This window comes from Felis catus, chromosome D1 (genome assembly GCF_018350175.1).
Source record: "Felis catus isolate Fca126 chromosome D1, F.catus_Fca126_mat1.0, whole genome shotgun sequence".
NCBI lineage: Eukaryota > Metazoa > Chordata > Mammalia > Carnivora > Felidae > Felis > Felis catus.
The window spans coordinates 8696509-8715492 of record NC_058377.1 but is presented as its reverse complement, the minus strand read 5'-3'; the positions used below and the strand labels follow the sequence as shown (position 1 = coordinate 8715492).

General features: G+C 42.0%; 1 long non-coding RNA gene across 12 annotated transcripts in view; it reads left to right on the top strand.

Annotated features, from left to right (window-relative positions):
- LOC111556556 overlaps window positions 1-18984 on the top strand; it is a 57341-nt gene that overhangs the window by 9246 nt on the left and 29111 nt on the right. The window contains exons 4-5 of one of the 12 annotated variants that reach the window (XR_006585894.1): window positions 3659-3793; window positions 4713-4923. The exons of 5 other annotated variants lie outside the window; for them this stretch is intronic. This is a non-coding gene — a long non-coding RNA (uncharacterized LOC111556556). 6 more of the 12 variants (XR_006585893.1, XR_006585895.1, XR_006585897.1 and 3 more) reach the window with 6 other exon arrangements.

Below are 18984 nucleotides of genomic sequence, written 5' to 3'. Positions count from 1 at the left end.
AGCATAAAATGGCAAAACAACGTAACTGTCTACACAAAAAGACCTAAATGATACTGAAACCTTTGTATACATTGAGAAAACTTAGGCCCCACATGTGAAGTGACTTGCCACCATCACTCAGCTTATTTGTGGAGAAATCAGGACAAGATTCCCAAGACCCCTAATAAACAATCTCCATGTTTGTGTCTGTATTTGTGACTATATTGTGTCTATATGTCTCTGTTCATTAGTCATACCCCGTTACTACGCTGGCTGCACGGGCCCTGTGCCTCAGCATCTTTCCTCTGCCGTTCCCTCTGCCTGAAATGCTTTCCCCCCCAGAAAGCTACATGCCTCACTCCTCACTTTCTTTACATGTCTTTTCAAATGTCACTTTTTTTAGTGAGGCCTTTGCAAATCGTGAAATAGCAACTGCCTACCCCCATTCTCTGTCTCCTCTTCCATGCTTCCTATGCTGTGCAGCATTTATCAGCCGTCTCACACACTTTATACTTATTTATTTATGGTCTCTCTCCGTATCCACCCTTCCCCCACCTCCTGGCATACACTCTTCAGGAGGGTAACAACTTTAATGTACCCCCGATAAGAGTATAGTAAATCCTCTTATTTAGATAAATCAGTGTTGGGGCACCTGGGTGGCTCAGTCGGTTAAGCATCCGACTTAACTCAGGTCATGATCTTGAGGTTCATGAGTTCGAGCCCCGCATCATGCTCTGTGCTGGAGCCTGCTTCGAATTCTGTGTCTCCCTCTCTCTCTGACTCAGTCTCTCTCTCTCTCTCTCTCTCTCTCTCTCTCTCTCAAAAAAAAAAAAAAATTAGAAAAAATTAAGAGTAGCTGTGTCTTTTAAAAAAATAAAAATAAATAAATGTTTTGCCCCATAGTAAGCATTTAATAAACATTAGTTTAAAGAGTTAATGAACTGAAACTACCCCTGAGCTTGAGAGTAGAAAAGAAGTGAAACAGTCAGAAAAGCAATTCCAAGTGTTCGAAATAATGTGGACAACCTGGTGGGCCAGGTTTCTCTAGGATAAAGAGGCCAAAAGGACTGGAAAGCTGCATAAGCCTTGTGTTAGACCAGGTCAGCCCCTGGGACTCTCATAGTGGTAACAGTTATCAGTGGAAGGTCTTCCAGAAAGGCGACTTTTGCAAACTGAAAATAGTTAATTGAGGACCAGTGAAAATCCTTAAACAACAAAAATTCAACTTAGTAGGTTGAAAGATAAAATTGGCTTTATCAAACTATTCATGAAAGGGGCAGCAGCCCATGTAGCAAATTGAAAGGCGCTCCTTTGAGCTGCAGAAAAGGAAAGGTTTTTAAAGCAGAAAGGGAGCAAAAAAGAGGAAATTATTACCAAAGAAGGCATTGTTTCAGGCAAGGTCGCCCTCCTAAGGAGAGCAGGAGGGTCTATCGGTAGATTTCCTAGTACTAACCAGGAAATTCACGTTGACCAGTCCCAGGCTACACGCCTGGGGGTTGAAAGTGCAGGCAGGTTAGGCAAAGTAAGTCTTGGCTTACTCGCATAGAACTCTTGGCATAAGTGACTCTTTTTTAAGATTTTATTTTTAAGTAATCTCTACACCCAGTGTGGGGCTTGAACTCATGACCCTGAGATCAAGAGTCACATGCTCTACCAATTGAGCCATCCAGGCGCCCCAGAGTGACTCCACTTTAGAAGGTGGTTTTTCATTTAAACAAAACAAGTGGAAGGCTCTGGCTTCTGTAAGCCCACAGTAGCCAAAGTAATTAATTACTATTATGAGACACTGAAACTTTCCTGCAAGAAAGAAAATGTGCTCAGAAGGAATGATCAAAATCCCTTTAAACTCCTTCTATCCAGACATAGAGCTTGGCAGAGTGAAAATGAAGTCTAAAGTTAAGGGAAAGTGTATTCAGTCTCCACTTAATTTGAAGATTGCAAACAAAGCCATAATGGAGAAATGTAGGTAGCACTGGTCGTTTTCATTCAATAGATGGAGCCAGAGTAGAAAAGAAACAGTCTGGCAGATTGTGAACCTGCACAAAGAGGGATTCAAAACTGGGAATCCACTGTGGATTCCAGCCCCTAAGAGTCCATTAGGCGTCTACCCAACCCACCCAGGGCTTTCGCCAGTTGCCAGTCGGTTGCGGGTGGGGGGCTGGGGTGAGGGGGGCTCTCGCCAAGCCAGTGATCTAATTGCCTCTGCCTTAAACTGCTCTTGGCTCCGCTTGGCTCATTCTCTTCCTCAGGCTGCAGTGAAGCCTTCCTCCGTTTTGCTAGCAGAGAGATCCTCCCTGCTATTCCCGGCCCCACATCCTCTTTAGTTACTCAGGGGCTAATCAGCATTTGTAATTACATTTTGTGTATGTGTTAATTATCTGCTCCCGCCTCCCCCGCCCCAGCATGTAAGCTCCGTAAAGGCACGTTGCCCACAGCATGCTCAGCACCCAGCAGACAGTTCAGTTCAGAGCGCAGCGAATGTTCAGTAAATATTTGTTGAATGTATGAATTGGCATTCTGGATTGTTTGGATTGCTGGGCACTATACCAAGGCTTTTACATGCATTTTTCTCTGTCTCTCGTGAGATAAACATGGACTGTGGAAAAGCTGAAGCTTGAAGAGGTTGTATAATTTGTCCAAGGTCACATAGCAAAGCTGAGAATTAAAACCAAGTCTTTCTGATGATAAAATCTCTGCTGTCAGCTCACAGAACTTTCATAAACAAGCAAGTGGTAGTGTATCATGGTCAAGTTTTCACAAGAAAGCCAAGGGGAACAAGTAGGAGATGCCAGAAAATTGGCTGTGGCACTCAGTTTTGTCACTGCTCCCAACATTTGCTCGTGTGCCAGCCATTCTGTATAGTTCAAAATTAAATATGCTTTCTGGTCCTGGATTCAGATTTCAAAGGAGAAGACCCAAGATCTCTTCACGCCTCCTCCTCTTTCTTTGTCCACCGCTCATGCGTCCTTCCGACTGTCACTCTCTGGGCACACTCAAAGGCAAAACATTAGACCGTGTTACTGTGTCACTGCAAGAAGGCAGATCTGGTGCCGGGCAAGTGTAAGACAATCCTACTGAGACAAAGAGGGACGCTTAGAAGGTATGAAAAGTAACAAAAGACAACACACAAGCGTCGAGAGGGCCCGTAAAGAGAGATCTAGGATCCAGACATGAACGTGTATGTGAATGGGAGACAGGGCATTCAGGAGTGGAAGGGAGCAAGACCAAGCAATCAGGACCCACGTGTAAAAGACATAAGTGTGAAATCGAGAAGCAGCTCATTAGATTAGTGCTTGGAGGGAAATGTGACTCAAATTCTGTCATCCTCTTTTCATAATAGAAATGTCACAATTAAGACTAAAAGAAACGAGGGAATACAAATAAAAGACCCAGCTTGAAATCCCAAGTTTTCAGAAAGAATATCCTGTCTGCATCCCCTAGCGCTCCTGCAAAACATGACTCAAACCCACAAGGTCCAGAAAGGAGCTAAACTGCAATGCCTTCACCTGAAACAATCTCCCTGGCGTACTGTAAATTTTCGTTAAGTGAAAAGAAGGTTGCGACAGAAAATTCTATGCACAGCCTGTACCGAAGCCCCTGGAGGGCCATTGGCAAACTGCCTCAGGGCGTATCAGAAATGGGGTATAAATGTGGACATCTTGTACTTGTTCCTGTTCAGGTTGAGGACCAGCCAGACCTACGGCCCCTGGGAAGTATGACCGGAGACCTAGCCTGCTTGGTCTTCTCCTCACCGCATGCACTGCAGGGACAGGTTCGCAGGCCCCAAAGTGTGTTGTTCCCTGCAGGCTGGGAGGTGAGAGGGAAGGTGAGGGTGTCCTTCCTTACATGCACCTGTCCCACTGCTACGTGTCTGTCACGTAATGCCAGTGCCTAGACAATTCCATCCCGCTGCCCGAGGCTGGGGTGTTCTCATCAGACGAGAAGTGATTCTAGGAAGGGCCTTTCTGTTCTCCATGCATACTCTCCAGAATCCAAAGTGAGCAAAGGCGGTTTCTTTGAGATTAAATCTATTTACTTCTTTAAAAAAAAAAAAATGTTTTTTAACGTTTATTTATTTTTGAGACAGAGAGAGACAGAGCATGAATGGGGGAGGGTCAGAGAGAGGGAGACACAGAATCTGAAACAGGCTCCAGGCTCTGAGCTGTCAGCACAGAGCCTGACGCGGGGCTCGAACTCACGGACCGCGAGATCATGACCTGAGCCGAAGTCGGCCGCCCAACAGACTGAGCCACCCAGGCGCCCCTATTTACTTCTTTTTAAAAATAGTTTTGTATTTACCACAGGACAATAAAACGTGTTCTAATTTTTTTTCTCTTAAGAGGAAGTCACCTTTGTTTCTTCTGTATGGGAGAAATACAGATACTTAACAATTAGTGTTTCAGAGAATGGGGAAGCTCCATTACTAAAAATTCCAACTGGATCAAAGATTTAAATGTGTAAAAGAAAATCTAAAGGTACTAGAAGAAAACATAGAAAGGACTCCCATGAAACATGGTACATTGACCATATGCCTTTATCTTCTCTCCTTGTGGTGGGCAACATAATGGCTCCCAGGGTCTGTCCACATCGTATCCCCAGAACCTATGAATGTTACCTGATTGGACAGAGACTTTGCAGATGTGATTAAGTTAAGCCCCTTGAAATATGGACATTATCCTGGATTATCTGAGGGGGCCCTAAAAGTAATAACTAGTATCTTTTTGGAGAAACAGAGGGAAGAGATGTGATCACAGAGGCAGAGATTGGAGGGACGTGGCCACAAGACAAGGAAGCTGGAGGAAGCCAGGAAAAGATTTTCTCGTAGAACCTATGTCTCTACGGGAGTATGGCCCTGCCGATGTCTTCATTTCAGCCCAGGGAAAGTGATTGCAGATTTCTGGCCTCCGGAAATGTGAGAGAATAAATTTCTTTGGTTTTAAGCCACCAAGTTTGTGGTAATTAGTCATAGCAGCCCCAGGAAATTAGCATACTTGTAGATCCATCCAAACTCCACTAGAATAAGCTACAGGTGAGAAAATGATACAGCTCATAAAGATAAGGAGAATGGCAGAAAAGGACTTCAGTAAGTGTTTGGAAGATGGAAAAGAATGAACGAGTGAAGGAGTGAATCAATGAATGAATGAGAGGAGACTATCAGAGTTGGGAACAATGCAGGCTGAACCTCCTGGAAAGGAAGATGTGATCAAGGCAGAAGACACTTCTCCCAGAGAGGTCAGACTCAGGGTCTGCAAGCACCACGCAGGCACAGGGGTGAGGAGCAGGACATTAGAGACAGTGGAAGTAGGAACACGAGCCTTGGTTTCCTTGCCCCACTCCCTTCTCTGATACTGGTTGCCAGGAGCCAGGTATATTCCTGTTTCCCACCTCCCTCACCCCAGTCCAGTCCCTTGATCAACCATCACATAAGCTGACACGGATGTTCTATTCCCGTTCCTTGTGTTGGAGAGAACTGTTGCTTCCTGGATGCGAGGGGGTAGGAGATGCTGTGCAGGGCTGGGCACGGTCTTCTCCTTGTCCGCTCTGCCCCGTGGAAAGAAGACAAGCTTTCTGGTGGCTACCACACTCTCCAAGGCACATCATCGTAAAATTTCAGTAAACTGGGAATAAAGAGAAGACCAGGGCTTCCAGAATGAAAAACCAGGCCACATAAGATGCTAAGGATCAGCAATCTGACTGGCATCAGACTTTTCAACAATAGTTCGAAATACTGGAAGATGATAGAGCAACACCTCAAAACTCTGAGATAAAATATCACTGAAAAAATTTGTATCCAACCAAACTTCTAACAAGTGTAAGGGGAAAAGGGTATTTTCAGACATGCAAAGTCTCAAATTATTTGCCAACCATGTATCATCTAGGTGGAAGCTCCCAAAGGGTACAGTTCCATCGTAATGTGGAGTGAACAAGAGAGGCAACATGGGATCCAGAAAAAAAACTAGAGGATGTACCCAGGAGAGTGGCAGAGGGGAAATCCTAGGATGATGGGTATTTATCACACCTCCGGAGAACAGGGTCCTGTGTTAAGTGCCAAAGGGAGACATCTAAGGAGAGGAATTTAGAACTGACAGGTTATTTCAGGTGTTGAGAATGTAGGGGGATATTATTACTAAGAGTTTTCTAAGTCTGTTGGATCGTTTGTGGGGAAGAAGGGTGATAATCTGTAGAAAAGGAAGCAGTTTGGCCAGGGCTATGGGGATTCGCAATTACTAATGACAGGAAGCAGGAAGTTATGCAAGAAGAAGATACAAGTATATATACTGCTTGGTTCAGCATGAATAATATTTGAGTTTTATGCAAACAGTGACTTTTGACTAAACTAGAGATTTTGATATCACTGTGTTGGGAAAAGGCAGGGAGTGAAGTGGGGAAAGTTAGAGTTGGATAAGAAATCAAAAGCCTCAACAATTTCCTTTCTGGGATTGTAAATACATGTTTTTAAATAATCTCTTCACCTAACATGGGGCTGGAACTCACAACCCCAAGATCAGGAATCACATGTTCTACCAACTGAGCCATCCAGGCACCCCTCAATGTAGGTATTTTGATACATGTACAAAGAAGGTCACCATATCATTGAACAAAAGATAGCAAAAACAGAGACAACTTGCATACCTGTCTTTGGAACTGGTTGAATAGATCACTGTTAAATGGGGTATCATGCAAGCATTAAAAAAAAAAAGCAAACAGTCATCCCAGTATATGCCAACATGAACTACCTCCAGATAGTGAATACAAAAAAAGCCCACACAAACAAAATCAAGATGGAGAATAGTGGGTCCAATATACAGTATCACTATTTAGGAGGAAAATAAATATACGTATGCAAACATGCACAAACATTGAGTCTGTGTATGTACAATCTCTGGAAGGATACACAAGAAACAATTCTATGGACAGAAACTAGTCAGGTGGGCAGGGATAGATAAGAGCCCTACTTTTCACTACATACCATTTTGTTACTTAAAATTTTATGCTAGCAAATATATTACCTACTCAAATGTTGGAGGTTTTTTTACATATTTTTTTTTTCAGGAATAGATTTTAGTGATTCATCACTTACATACAACACCCAGTGCTCGTCCCAACAAGTGCCCTCCTTAATGCCCATTGCCCATTTAGCCCATCCCCCCCCCATCCAATATCCCTCCAGCAACCCTCAGTTTGTTCTTTGTATTTAAAAGTCTCTTATGGTTTGTCTCCCTCTCTGTTTTTATCTTCATTTTCCTTCCCTTCCCTATGTTCATCTGTTTTGCATCTTAAATTCCACATATGAGTGAAGTCATATGATATTTGACTTTCTCTGGCTGACTTATTTCGCCTGGCATAATACACTCTAGTTCCGTCCACATTGTTGCAAATGGCAAGATTTCATTATTTTTGATCACCAAATAATACTCCATTGTATATACATACCACATCCTTTATCCATTCATCAGTCAGTGGACATTTGGGCTCTTTCCATACTTTGGCTGTTGTCGATAATGCTGCTATAAACACTGGGGTGCATGTGCCCCTTCAAAACAGCACACCTGTATCCCTTGGATAAATACCTAGTAGTGCAATTGCTGGGTCATAGGGTTATCCTATTTTTGATTTTTTGAGGAACCTCCATACCATTCTCCAGAGTGGCTGCGCCAGTTTGCATTCCCACCAGCAGTGCAAAAAGGTTCCTCTTTTCTCCGCATCCTTGCCAACATCTGTTGTTGCCTGAGTTTTTAATTTTAGCCATTCTGACAGGTGTGAAATGATATTGTGGTTTTATTTGTATTTCTCTGGTGATGAGTGATGTTGAGCATCTTTTCATGTATCTGTTAGCCATCTGGATGTCTTCTTTGGAAAAGTATCTTTGCATGTCTTTTGCCCATTTCTTCACTGGATTGTTTGTTTTTTGGGTGTTGAGTTTGATAAGTTTTTTTTATAGATTTTGGATACTAACCAAATGACATGTGGTATGTCATTTGCAAATATCTTCTCCCATTCCATCAGTGGCTTTTTAGTTTTGTTGATTATTTCCTTCACTGTGCAGAAGCTTTTTATCTTGATGAGGTTCCAGTAGTTCATTTTTGCTTTTGTTTCCCTTGCCTCCAGAGATGTGTCAAGAAGTTGCTGCGGCTGAGGTCAGAGAGATTGTGGCCTGTTTTCTCCTTTAGGATTTTGATGGCTTCCTGTCTTACGTTTAGGTCTTTCATCCATTTTGAGTTTATTTTTGTGAATGGTGTAAGAAAGTGGTCAGGTTCATTTTTCTGCACGTTGCTGTCCAGTGTTCCCAGCACCATTTGCTGAAGAGCCTGTCTTTTTTCCATTGAATATTCTTTCCAGCTTTGTCAAAGCTTAGTTGACCATACGTTTGTGGGTCCATTTCCAGGTTCTCTATTCTGTTCCACGGATCTTTTTGTCTGTTTTTGTGCCAGTACCATACTGTCTTGATGATTACAGCTTTGTAGTATAGCTTGAAGTCTGGGACTGTGGTGCTTCCTGCTTTGGTTTTCTTTTTCAAGATTGCTTTGGCTATTTGTGGCCTTTTGTGGTTCCAATCACATTCTGGGATTGTTTTTTCTAGTTCTGTGAAGAATGCTGGTATTATTTTGATAAGAATTGCCAAATGCTTTCTTAAAGGGAGGGGGAAAAATACCCGGCAAGAGGAAAGAAACTTTAAAAAAACAAAACGAAACAAAATTAGTCCCCTTTGTATCTCAGCTTAACTCCTCAGACATCATCTTCAAATGTCATTTCATTACTTTTAGCATTTTTCCTTTAGGTGGCAGCATCCACATTTGGGGAGTACAGTCCATCTACCGAGCCTTAAGGATCATTTAGCAATAGTGTTTGGAGGTCCTGTTTTTCCTTTTCATAAGAAAAAACTTCGTAAAATGTTTATTATATTTATAAAATGTATGACCTGGAAACGTTCCTGAGTATTGTATCCGAAAAGAAAATAGAAATGAAAAGCAGGTTATCAGTTTGAGGGGATGTACAACAGACTGGGAAGATAATTCACCAAAATGTTGACAGTGATTTATCTCTGAGTAATAGAGCAGGAAATAGGTGATTTTTTTTTTCTTTTTGTGCCTTTCCAAATTTCCTACAATGAGCACAGTATTTTTAAAAACATTGTTTATCCTTCTGTCCATGCCTTGCCATCAGCCTCCTTGGGCCCTGGGAGAACTGAAGAGAGTTATCTGGTACCCAAATATTTCCAGTGTCAGAAAGCTCTAATTTTTTAACTGTGGAAAGAAAATAATGACAGAAACTTGAAACGTATAATAGGACTAATTGAAGGAGAGATTGAGGGGTAAAGGATCTTTTTAATACTCCCCATGCCCAGAAGTCGACTTACTGTGAAGCTAGTAAAGCTTATGCTTGAGGGCCTCCCCCTCCCTTACACTGATCCCTTTCAAAATATTGTATCCCATTTGAATTCAGGATTTTGGATGACGAGGCCCATAAATTATCCTGCGGCAGAACCTACCAAACCCAGATCCACCATTGCCAAAGCACACCGAAATGGTCTCTGACAAGTTTGTCCCTGTCCTTGTATGAGGCAGGTTAGTTCTAACTATGCTTTGAGCAGGTGGGGGTGGGGGGGAATGCCTGTAAACTCCCCATTGAACTGGGAGGCCAAGCCTCATACACTCTGTACTCTTGTTGCCTACCTAGCCCATGTCTGGCACATTTCAGGTAATCAGAAACCATTTGTAGCCCTGTTAAATGGCAGTGAATTTTCATGGAGAAGTAAGAGTTCCTAATTCATGGAGTAGTTGGCGAGTAGTATTTGTAGAGCTGTTGCTCGTGGCTCACAGAGAGGGTGCTCCTCCTGTCTTAAATAAACAGCGCCACAGAGAGGACACCTCATCCCCAGAGGAGCCCTTGGGACTGGTGAGCAGATCCCGCCAGGCGAGTCATCACCTGGTACAGCTTAGCAAGAGACTCTGGCTCCCCTCTTTGAAAAGCTGCATCTGGGGGCAATTGGGTGGCTCAGTCGGCTGGGTGATCGACTCCAGCTCAGGTCATGATCTCAAGGTTTGTGAGTTCGGGCCCCGCGTCGGGCTCTGTGCTGACAGCTTGGAGCCTGGAGCCAGCTTCTGATTCTGTGTCTCCCTCTCTCTCTGCCCCTCCCCCACTCATGCTCTGTCTCTCTCTAAGAAATAAATAAACATTAAAAAAAAATTAGAAAAGCTGCATCAGCATACTTGGGATACAAAGAAAAAACCAAATCTGGTGTGTGACATAAATCTCTCAAACACAAGAGTGCAAACCGACATGGGATACCAAATGAGAAGAATGAACAAAAAAAGCTGCTGCCATATGACCCAGCACCTCCCCTCTGGGTACACACCCAAAGGGAATGAAAGCAGGGACTCGGGCAGAACGTACACCGTGTTCATAGCAGCATTTTTCATAATAGCCTAAAAGTGGGAGTAGCCAGCGTTCATCACCAGATAAACAGATAAGCAAAACGTGGTCTCTACATATGATGGAAAAGGAATGAAATTCACACATGCTACATTGAACGTTGAGGACATTTTACTAAGTGAAATAAGCCTGTCACAAAAGGACAAGTATTGTGGGATTCCCTTTATATGGAATATCCACAGCAATCAGAGGCACAGAGACAGAAAGCAGATGGTAGTTTCCAAGGATTAGGGGAGATGGGGAGTTGTTGTCTGATGGGTACAGAGATTCAGTTCTGCAAGATGTGACTACTTACGCCACTGAACTGTGCACTTAAAAATGGTAAATTTTATATTTATATTATTTTATTTATATTTATTATTTATATTATATTATTTATATTTTACTGCAATAAAAAAAAGTGCCAAAAGACCAAGCAGATGAAACAAGGAAATAAATATTTTCCTATATTTTATCAGTATCTTCACAAGAAGGGATTGATGGTCTATTACAGAACTGTTCTGCAATGTAGATGTGAATTATTTGTGAATGTTAACTACTAACCTCTAATGACGCCCTTACTATGTGTTCGGAACCGTGCTAAGGGAATTAACACATTCTCTTAACTCTCAAAATCAGCCTGTGTAGTTGTAGGTACTATTATTATGGTCATTTTCAAATTCAGAAAGTAAAGCTTAGAAAGTTTTAAGTCATTTGCCCATAGGGCAGAGTTAGGGCACTGTGGAGCCCAGATTTGGCCATGTTGCTCATTTCAGAGTTTGGGTTCAGTTTTGGGGGTTTTTAGTGCATTTTTTTCTTTTTCTTTTATTTTAGAAGGGGCGGGGGAGAGAGAGAGAGAGAGAGAGAGAGAGAGAGAATCTTAAACAGGCTCCACACTTAGCACTGAGCCCAAAATCAAGAGTTGGATTCTAAACCAACTGAGCCACCTAGATGCTCCTTAATAAAAACTTTTTGTTGTTCGTAAGTTAGACACTTGTTTAAGGAATTTCTCAGGAAAGGAATTGGAATCAGGAGAATGCAAATGACATTGATATGCCCCGAGGATCTAAGAGCTGAACAGTGCTCCTTTCAGAATTATGCCTAAAACAGTGCCTCGGCCAGCGGCCCATGTACTTGCTGTGGAGTGGGGGGAGTCCAGCCTTGATCCATGAGTAAGGGAACTGGAAAAGCAACAATGATACTTCATTTGAGGTACAAATAATTTTGGAAAATATTCTAAAATGTCGCTTTAAAACTTTTTTTTTATTTTCAGACTTTATAATTCCTGACACACTGTTCAGTATGAAATATTCTAAATAAGCATAAACTGGGCAAAACACTAGAACCAAGTAAAGAATTGAGAGATTGATTCTGTCAATTTATAGGACTTCATCTTCCCCGCAAAGGATTAACTGGATGTGTTATTGTATCTTTTCAAATGCGCATGTGTTTTGTGTGTGTGTGTGTGTGTGTGTGTGTGTGTGTGTGTGTACACACAGTGGTAGATTAAGCACATGCATTTGCCTCTCCTGTCTCCCATATTCCCATCAAAGTAACAAAAAAGATCGTGTAGAGAGAATGTGAGAAAAAACATCATCAGCTGGCCAAAAGTGCTGAGACATTTCTGAAAGAGAAAAGCAGACAGATGACCTGAAAGAAAGTGCAGAGAAAACTGTAAGCCAGGGCACAAGAAATGAGCATGTGTCTTCCCAAGGTGCCCTCCTCACCCCCAAGGGAGCTCACACTCAGTCATCAATAAGATGATGGGCTGTGGGGCCACCTCCAGTGGCCTCATTAAAGAGCCAGATGCAGTGTCTAGAGACAGCTGGGCCCCTTTCCTCCACATGTGTAAACACAGCTTGGCAGCTGGGACTTTTGCCCTCAGGCTAAAAGCCAGTGCACTGCCCTCTAGAAAGCCAGCTATCGGCTCAGAGAGCGTTCTTGCTGAGGATGTTGTGGCTAAGAGGAGATACTGAAGAAATTCTGAATGTCTATGATAAACTCAGACTGGAAATCATCAGACTTCAGATGCACCCCCACCTGGAAACCTCTGGGTTCCCAGATCCCCTTGTTTGCGCTTTGCCCACAGGAAACCCTGCAGGGAGGCCTTCCCGCCTCCAGACTCCACCTGCTTCTACAACCACCGCTGTCATCATTCTATTCCAGTGAAAAAGCGTAGAGAGACTAACGCAAAACCCCCGAAGAGGAAACCCACACAAGCTACCAGATACTAAATTAAGGTGTCGGTATAGAAGGACAGCAGGGAGCCTCAGACTTGTGAGAACAAACAATACAAAAAGGGAGAGGCTTAGAAAAATAAATAACTGAAGCTGAAGAAAAAAGACAACCTAAGCAGTTAGCATATTAAACAAACAAACAAAAAAAAAAAACACCTAGTGATGCACACACAGAGCACTCACATCATTAACACCTATATTAGCCAATTAATACAATTAATATTTAAAACAATTTTTAAATTGTGCTGAGTGCTTTATATGGATTAACTCTTTTAATCTTCAGAAGGCTTACTTATAATCACAGAGCCAAATATAAGACCAATAAAAATGCTAATTCATATCAGGAGAATTTATAACCTGCATTCTTTTAAGACAATTATAGTTTGTGATGAAAAGTAACCATCAGGGGCGCCTGGGTGGCTCAGTTGGTTAAGCAACTGACTTCAGCTCAGGTCATGATCTCACGGTTCGTGGGTTCGAGCCCTGTGTCGGGCTCTGTGCTGACAGCTCAGAGCCTGGAGCCTGCTTCAGATTCTGTGTGTCTCTCTCTCTCTGTTCCTCCCCTGCTCATTCTCTGTCTCTCTCTGTCTCACAAAAATAAATAGATGTTAAAAAAGAAAAGAAAAGAAAACCGTCAGACAACATGAAAGAGTTGTTGGAAAGTAAAAATAAAAATGTCCAATGGATTTGCTAAATAATAATATAAATACGATGGAAGATCGAGTTGGTTACCTGGAAGATAAAGGAAGTGAAATGACGTAGAATATGAGAAAAAATTAAGATGTGGAAGGTAGCTCAAAGAAATCTAATACTTCTCTAAAGGCGATTCTAGAAGGTATAGGGGATGACCATGGAGAAAAATAGTCAAGAAAGTGGTGAAATAAATTTCCTTACACTAAAGAGTTTTTAGGTTGACAAAACCCACCAATTATAGGGCAGGGAAAGCAAACAAAAGTACATCTAGACACCCTGGTGAAATTGTAGAATTCTAAGAACAAAACAAAAATCCTAATATAATATATATACACAGAGTGTATACTCTGTGCTCAAAACTTTTCTAGGTCCTTGTGATCGATGAACCAAACAGACCAAACCCTGCCCTGGTGCATCGTTAGCAGAATGTATTCCAAGTTACTGAGGGGGGAAAATAGATCTTAGAATTTTAAACTTGGCCAAACTGTTAATCAAATTTGAGGACTTAAAAACAATTTTAGACACTCAAGGCTCAGAAAGCTTACTTCCCATACAAAACAAAACCAAAGTTCCAAGGAGTAACCCAACAAGTTGTAATCCAAGAAAGACAAGAAGAAGCTGTGGTGAGTATGACCCAAAGGAAGTGACGGAAGCAAGAAAAGGAGGAAAGGAATGGAGGGAGGAGTAAGACTCCATTAGTTATTCAAGTTTAGAAGAATCTCATTTAAGCCGCAGAAGTGCAATGAAATAACATTACATTTCCCTCTCAGTGGAGGTTCATCTGTACTACTCAGTTGTTAATCATAGCTGGCCGTTACAGAGGACCTATGTGCCTGGCACTGTGCTGAGTGGTTTATATGGATTAACTCTTTTAATCTTCAGAAGACTTACTTATAATCACAGAGCCAAATATAAATACAGTAAACCATAACCATGTATATATTCCATGTGTATATATCTGTATCCATATATACTTGTGTATATGTGTAAATCTATCCATAAAAAAAAAAACAACTTAGAAGTAGAGCCTATCCCATGACTGGGAATCAAGAGTGCCTTATCTAAAATAATTCCAGATGTAGAAGTTTGAGTATTATTTAAAGCTACAAAGAATATTTTAAAATATAGTTTTCAGAAAAATGAGAAATACTAACTATTGAAGTGAATTACAAATAATGGAGCTAACACACAGGAGATAGAAAAGTTGGGAGAAAATATAAATATTCTTCCTTATCTTTCATAGATGGAAGTCAGTGGACATTTTCCAAAGCTGATGAATTGAGAAACAGCTGTAAGCATATTATTTTCAATTACAATAGTAAGTACTACGTGACAGGAGTAGCTGTTAACAGTGCCTGTGTTGGGAGTGTCAGCCTGGGCAGGAATGGTATAGAGATCACGTTCATTTTATACTCTTCTGTACTGATACACATTTTTTCTTATTACATGCATGTAAAACTGCTATAAAATAACAGTGACCTACTTCAATAATAGTAAGTACGTTAATTTTTTTTAAAGAGTGAAAAGCTAAAGGAGCCTTTTCTAGGGGCACCTGGGTAGCTCAGTCGGTTTAGCATACGACTCTTGATTTCAGCTCAAGTCCTGATCTCATGGTTTGTGAGATCGGGCCCCATGTCAAGCTCTGTGCTGACAGCATGGAGCCTGCTTGGGATTCTCTCTCTCCCTCCCTCTCTGCCCCTCCCCTGCTCGCACATGTTCGCCCTCAAAATAAATAAATAAACATTTTAAAAAATTAATGAGTCTTTTCCACAAACGAGGCAATAGTATTTAAGTATATGTACTTGAAAGAGAACTTGCTTAGTCATTGTTGCTAAATGTCTTCAAAGGCTCATGATTGTTTTAGGAAAAGTGTATTAGGTCAAAGACAGCTTAACAGGGTTACCTGGGTGGCTCAGTCGGTTAAGCGTCTGACTTTTGATTTCAGCTCAGGTCATGGTCCCAGGGTCATGGGATCGAGCCCTGTGTTGATTCCCACGTCAAGCACCACGTTAAGATTCTCTCACTCTTCCTCTGTCCCTCTTCCCAGCTTGCATGGTCTCTCTCACTCTCTAAAAATAAGTAAAAAATAAAAAGTTAAAAAAAAGAGCCTCACATATTATCTGCTTGTCTTTTTTAAGTTGAAAAGAGAAAGTTAAATCCATATTCCAGCTTTTGTCATTTTGAATTGGGACAAAGTTGCAAGTATCATGTGTCCTATCCTTGTCGATCCTACGGATGGCTCAAAAACTGATGAACTAAATACTTTGAACTTTCCAAAAAGGAATTCATCACTGAGGATTACTCCTCTGTCCAACTAGAATAAGATGCAGTTTGTATTAAACAACATTCTCTAACAGTTAATATTTATTTACTGAGCCAGGGAATGCGGTGGCATAGGGGACAGAGCAGGGGGCAGAAAGTCTGTCTTTCTCAGCTGTGTCCCCAACTATGTAGTGACCTGGCCACCTCTTCATCTGTAGCTCCTTCATCCGTAGACAGCAGATAAAACCACTCTCCTCGCCCCTTCATATTGTCCCTGTGAGCATCAGAAAGGATCAAAGGTAAATCCTTTGAAATACTGAAATAGTGCACTGAGATTACTATGTAGTATCATTTGGATGATAGAACATCACAAGTGAAAAGAAGTTAGAAATTATCTTCTTTAATTCACAGTTTCGGTCTCTCATCTATTACTTGCTTAGAGCCCCTCCACATTATTATTAATACTCAACAACAGAATTTCACTTAGAATTGTATCCTTCTGGATTGCATCCTCTTCTAAAGTTACAAGGAATCGTAGGCTGTTCATGCTGCAAGGGACTGCTGGCCTAAGATAAACACAGGACAGTGACCCCGAAGCCTTGGGTTAAAGCCTGTTCCTCAGACTTCCAGTCCACAGCCCCTTCCCATGGCCACTTATGGATAATTACAGTCAATAAAGTTCTATACTGCCCTAACAAGAGTACGCTAATTGTTTCCTGTTTTTGTGATCTTCAAAAGATGTACCCTTCCTTAAAAAGCAATTATGTGGCGAAATAAACTGAACGAAAGAAAACATAAAGAAGAAGGGAAAAAATTTAAAAAGTAATTATGCTTGAAAAATAATACAAATACACAGATGCAAATCTATTCTCTAAAACTAAGATTGAAATATCAGAACAATTAGGCAGTTAGTAGTCAAATTAATTACCAACATTCCAGGAAAACTGGGCATCATTTAGTCCTTCACACAAACCCATGGAAGAGAGGCAGAAGATGTAAATGGTTAACATCACCGGATTTTAAATCAAGACATGAGTTTGAATTCAAGTGCTGCCATTTACGAGATTTGTAAGTTTTATGTAAATTTTGAAAATGTTCTCAACCTCCCTAAGCCTCAGTTTCCTCATTTATATTATGGGAGTAGAAATAATTACTTCTTAGGGTTGTTGTAAAGATTAAAAATTCACATAATTCAATAAATGGGACCACTTATTATCACTTGAGATTTTTTTTAAACTTCTTTAAAGTTTTATTTTTACTTATTTGACAGAAGGAGAGAGAATCCCAAGCAGGCTCCACACTGTCCGCGCAGAGCCCGATGCAGGGCTCAAACTCACCAACCGTGAGATCATGACCTGAGCCGAAGTCAGACGCTTAACCGACTGACCCACCCAGGCACCCCTGTCACCAGGGATTTTTGCAGGTGAAGAAACTAGAGCTCACAGCTGTCGTTTGCTCAGCTAATAAGTGGTGGAGACAAAACCGAAATCCCAGTCCTCCAAGTCTGTTCTTCCCACCTCCCTGCGCAGTCTCTCTAGCCAACACTTTGTTACCCTCACGGGAAATATCCCCCTGTGACCCCACCCCCCCAGTGCTTCGCTTTTCCACACCCAAATGGGAGGTTTCCGTCCTAAGTAGGACAGCTCTTTCGGCCAATTTCAGATGACATGGCCTTCAAGCGGACGTGTCTCTTTTGGCCTGCCAAAGGGAGTCACTTGATTCTTTCAAGTTCGCAGCCCTCATGTGCTGGAGAGGAGGTGGGGTGGGGGGTGGCTGCCCATCTGTGTCACACAACCCTCTATTGTACTCTTATCCCTCCTCATGCCCCTGACCTTGTGTCCCGTGAGGAGGCACGTGCCTTCAGTCTCCCTCCCTCACCCCCCCCCCCCCCCCAGTCTCAGGCATCTCCAGCCAGGATTGGGAAGGCCCTCTCCTTCTTCAGCCTGGTGTCTGGGTGCTGGCTCTTCAGCACTCAGATCCTCCCTCAGTGCCCTAGACATGTCTCTGAGGGGCCCCATGCAAATTTGACTTCCCCCATCCTACACATTCTGGTTGTCCCTGTCTTGTGTGTTTTTTATTTTTGTGGCTCTCAGAGCCCAGTGGGAGCTGGCATGTCATTAGCACTCCATAAATGTTTGCTAGGAAAAGTGGGAAGGAAGGAGGAGGAGAGGGATGAGTCAGTGGTGTTGTCACTAGAGATTCTGGACAAGGTGTCACAGTGAGGTCACCTTCCTAGGTCCAAAAGCATAACAATATTTATACATTTTTAAGATCTATTTACTTATCTATATCTGGAAATACTGATAATAGAGATATCACTTTAATTTTAGTCTCAGACCTCACACTTAAAATTTCGGAGAGAGAGAGAGTGTGTGTATGTGTCTGTGTGTAAATCAGAGTTGGACTTTAGACTGTGTGAGTTGAATTGCAAATACGAGTGGAGTCCAATAGCCCTATCTTCTTGTGCCTCCAAGCTGCTGTGTAAACCTGGCTGAGCCACACTTTCAAAACTATTAAGAGGCACCTGGGTGACCCATTTGGTTAAGCGTCTGGCTCTTGATTTCAGCTCAGGTCACGATCTCATAGTTTGTGAGTTTGAGTCCGGCATTGGGCTCTGCACTGACAGCATAGAGCCTGCTTGGGATACTCTCTCCCTCTCCCCCTCCCTCTTTCTCTGCCTTTTCTCTCTCTCTCTCGAGCAAATAAACATTAAAAAAAAATTTTTTTAACCATTAAAATGGAAGCAATTTTAACAGATGCCACCATTACAGAATTGTCATGAGGAATAATGATGATGCATTCTAAATGGTCAATTATTAATAAACCCATGAAAAATAATTATTGCACTATTCACATTTTCACAACGCTTGTTGGTGTTTATGGACCGTGTTCTACCATTTGAGTTTTTTCTGCTTGTCCATTCTCCCTGGCTCAGGGAATACCTCTCGAATTCAGGCCACCTGTCCCCGCTAATTTTGCTTCTGAAGTGACCTTAGAATCTGTTCCTGGCCTCTCTGTTCACACTCTGACTCTCCTCTTCTTTTAATACTTCGCACTTAGACACAGTGACCTCCTGACACTTACACCTGCATTTTTAATGATCATTCTTCGTTATGTCTGCTCCATCCTAGGACATTTATGTACATTCAGACTGCCTTGTATCCCGAGAGTACACAGAAGCTCAGCTTTCAGCTGCAGCTGTCTTGGAAATTTCCTTCAGTATTTTCTGCTCTCCAGTCTGTGGGCATTCTATTCCAGCTCCTAATACCAGTTGCAGAGTCTCCTGGCTTTGATCACCTGGGAGGATGTGCTTCTCTCTCACTCCGCATTCTCTTTGATCTAATGTCATTCTTATTCATAACTCATATCTGCAGCTGTGGGTAAAATTATGTTCACTGCC